We start from the raw sequence: 3,544 nt of genomic DNA on the forward strand, positions 1-3,544 counted from the left end.
AAGAAAAAAAGAAAAAAGAAAAAAGAAAAAAAGAAAAAAGAAAAGAAAGGAAAAAAAAAAAAGAAAAGAAGTGTAAATACGACGAAGCTGACAGGGTTTATATGTATATATTTATGCCCTGTATATAGCGGAGGCTCCTGGTCTGCTTGCTCGCCGGTGTGATTGATTGACTGCCTCCCGAAAGATGTTTATAAAAACCGGCAGGTCCCGCGTTCGTACGGATCTGCCCAAAGCAAACCGGGGGCCCCGTTGGCCCCGTTGGCCCCGTTCCTGCCGCCTCCGGGGGGAGCACCGGGACGGCCACGGGAGTAACGGACCCCACCGAGCCCCGCCGGGCTCCCCCTGCCCCAACCCCCCCCCAGCGCGGGGGTCTCCTCCGTGCGGATCCCGTTATCACCATTCGCTCCCAGTATAAGGGGGATTAAAGCGATTAGAATGAAAATAATTGAATGAGCTTTCAATTTACCCCTTCGTGCTGGTGGCGAGTGGAGAGGGAGAGGGGGCTCCCCCCGGGGTCACTGAGACAGGGGCTGAGATTGCTTTTTGGAAGGGTTTATTTTTAAAGGAAAGGAAGAAAAGGGAGGAGGGGGGAACCCTCACAACTGTCAGTTGTTGTCCAAACACCAGATTAATGCTGCCCAGACCTTTGGCTCAACCCTACTGTTTTCAAATGTGTTTTCCGACCTGTAATCGTTTGTTAAGTCTCAGCGTTGAATAACGAAAGCAAAATAAAACCCCCCAAAATGCTCCCACGCTCTGGGGTTTTGTGGGTTTTTTTTTGTTGTCGTTTTGGAAGTGGGGAGGTGGAGAAAGTGTCTTGAGGGTTCGTTTGTTTTGTTTTGGTTTGGTTTGGTTTGGTTTGGTTTGGTTTGGTTTGGTTTGGTTTTTCCCTGCGACAAGCAAAATCCCTATATTTCACCATTTGGAATAAAGCCGTAATCCTGACGAAAGGATTAAACCGTTTAAAAATAACAGACGGGTTTTAATCTGATAAAAGGATAACCATTTCTTCAGTCCCTTTTCTTTTTCAAGGACAGTGCTCTGAACAGTGACAAAACACTGGTGTATATATGTACACTCACACTACAGCTACGTGTTCATGTGTGTATCTTTATGAGTCCGTGCCTCAATCTTTTGTTTTGGTTGCACGGATAAAATTAAGAGCTTAGAACCATGTCGGAGAAAAGGTAAGAAATCAAAGGTTAATTAGTCACAAGCACCTCCGCTTTCTTTTCTCTTTTCTTTTCTTTTCTTTTCTTTTCTTTTCTTTTCTTTTCTTTTCTTTTCTTTTCTTTTCTTTTCTTTTCTTTTCTTTTCTTTTCTTTTCTTTTCTTTTTTTTCTCTTCCTTTTCTTTTCTTTTCTTTTCTTTTCTTTTCTTTTCTTTTCTTTTCTTTTCTTTTCTTTTCTTTTCTTTTCTTTTCTTTTCTTTTCTTTTCTTTTCTTTTCTTTTCTTTTCTTTTCTTTTCTTTTCTTTTCTTTTCTTTTCTTTTCTTTTCTTTTCTTTTCTTTTCTTTTCTTTTCTTTTCTTTTCTTTTCTTTTCTTTTCTTTTCTTTTCTTTTCTTTTCTTTTCTTTTCTTTTCTTTTCTTTTCTTTTCTTTTCTTTTCTTTTCTTTTCTTTTCTTTTCTTTTCTTTTCTTTTCTTTTCTTTTCTTTTCTTTTCTTTTCTTTTCTTTTCTTTTCTTTTCTTTTCTTTTCTTTTCTTTTCTTTTCTTTTCTTTTCTTTTCTTTTCTTTTCTTTTCTTTTCTTTTCTTTTCTTTTCTTTTCTTTTCTTTTCTTTTCTTTTCTTTTCTTTTCTTTTCTTTTCTTTTCTTTTCTTTTCTTTTCTTTTCTTTTCTTTTCTTTTCTTTTCTTTTCTTTTCTTTTCTTTTCTTTTCTTTTCTTTTCTTTTCTTTTCTTTTCTTTTCTTTTCTTTTCTTTTCTTTTCTTTTCTTTTCTTTTCTTTTCTTTTCTTTTCTTTTCTTTTCTTTTCTTTTCTTTTCTTTTCTTTTCTTTTCTTTTCTTTTCTTTTCTTTTCTTTTCTTTTCTTTTCTTTTCTTTTCTTTTCTTTTCTTTTCTTTTCTTTTCTTTTCTTTTCTTTTCTTTTCTTTTCTTTTCTTTTCTTTTCTTTTCTTTTCTTTTCTTTTCTTTTCTTTTCTTTTCTTTTCTTTTCTTTTCTTTTCTTTTCTTTTCTTTTCTTTTCTTTTCTTTTCTTTTCTTTTCTTTTCTTTTCTTTTCTTTTCTTTTCTTTTCTTTTCTTTTCTTTTCTTTTCTTTTCTTTTCTTTTCTTTTCTTTTCTTTTCTTTTCTTTTCTTTTCTTTTCTTTTCTTTTCTTTTCTTTTCTTTTCTTTTCTTTTCTTTTCTTTTCTTTTCTTTTCTTTTCTTTTCTTTTCTTTTCTTTTCTTTTCTTTTCTTTTCTTTTCTTTTCTTTTCTTTTCTTTTCTTTTCTTTTCTTTTCTTTTCTTTTCTTTTCTTTTCTTTTCTTTTCTTTTCTTTTCTTTTCTTTTCTTTTCTTTTCTTTTCTTTTCTTTTCTTTTCTTTTCTTTTCTTTTCTTTTCTTTTCTTTTCTTTTCTTTTCTTTTCTTTTCTTTTCTTTTCTTTTCTTTTCTTTTCTTTTCTTTTCTTTTCTTTTCTTTTCTTTTCTTTTCTTTTCTTTTCTTTTCTTTTCTTTTCTTTTCTTTTCTTTTCTTTTCTTTTCTTTTCTTTTCTTTTCTTTTCTTTTCTTTTCTTTTCTTTTCTTTTCTTTTCTTTTCTTTTCTTTTCTTTTCTTTTCTTTTCTTTTCTTTTCTTTTCTTTTCTTTTCTTTTCTTTTCTTTTCTTTTCTTTTCTTTTCTTTTCTTTTCTTTTCTTTTCTTTTCTTTTCTTTTCTTTTCTTTTCTTTTCTTTTCTTTTCTTTTCTTTTCTTTTCTTTTCTTTTCTTTTCTTTTCTTTTCTTTTCTTTTCTTTTCTTTTCTTTTCTTTTCTTTTCTTTTCTTTTCTTTTCTTTTCTTTTCTTTTCTTTTCTTTTCTTTTCTTTTCTTTTCTTTTCTTTTCTTTTCTTTTCTTTTCTTTTCTTTTCTTTTCTTTTCTTTTCTTTTCTTTTCTTTTCTTTTCTTTTCTTTTCTTGGGGCATGGTTGCTCCCGGGGGGGCTCCCGGGGCACCGCTTGGCCTCGGGCCGTGTTAAAAGGTTCCTCTGACGCCGGAAAATCGCCCCGCGGGGGGTTGTTATTTCCCAAAGAGTTGATCTTTCGGGGTGAAGTCGAAGTGTAGAAGTTCCTTCGGTTCAAGGCGGAGGGAAACCCCCGTTTGTTGTCAGACAGTAATTTTCACCTCCTGAAGAAGTCACTGACTTCAAATATATTTCTTTCCTCTTTAAAGGTCGTTGTCCGCCTTCCCCACGCACTGCAAAGCTCACCCGGCAAACCGAAGCCCGAACCTGGGCATTCATTCCCCAGTAACTCCTTTAGCAAATACTGGTTATTCCCGCACAGCGCCCTGTGCCCGCGGGTGTCCCCGTCGTGTCGTGTCCCCCCCCGCCATGGCCGCGGGGCCACTAATGCCACCCGCTGCCCCAATGCCAAGACA

The sequence above is a fragment of the Charadrius vociferus genome, unplaced genomic scaffold (genome assembly GCF_000708025.1).
Source record: "Charadrius vociferus isolate BGI_N301 unplaced genomic scaffold, ASM70802v2 scaffold141, whole genome shotgun sequence".
NCBI classification, from domain to species: domain Eukaryota; kingdom Metazoa; phylum Chordata; class Aves; order Charadriiformes; family Charadriidae; genus Charadrius; species Charadrius vociferus.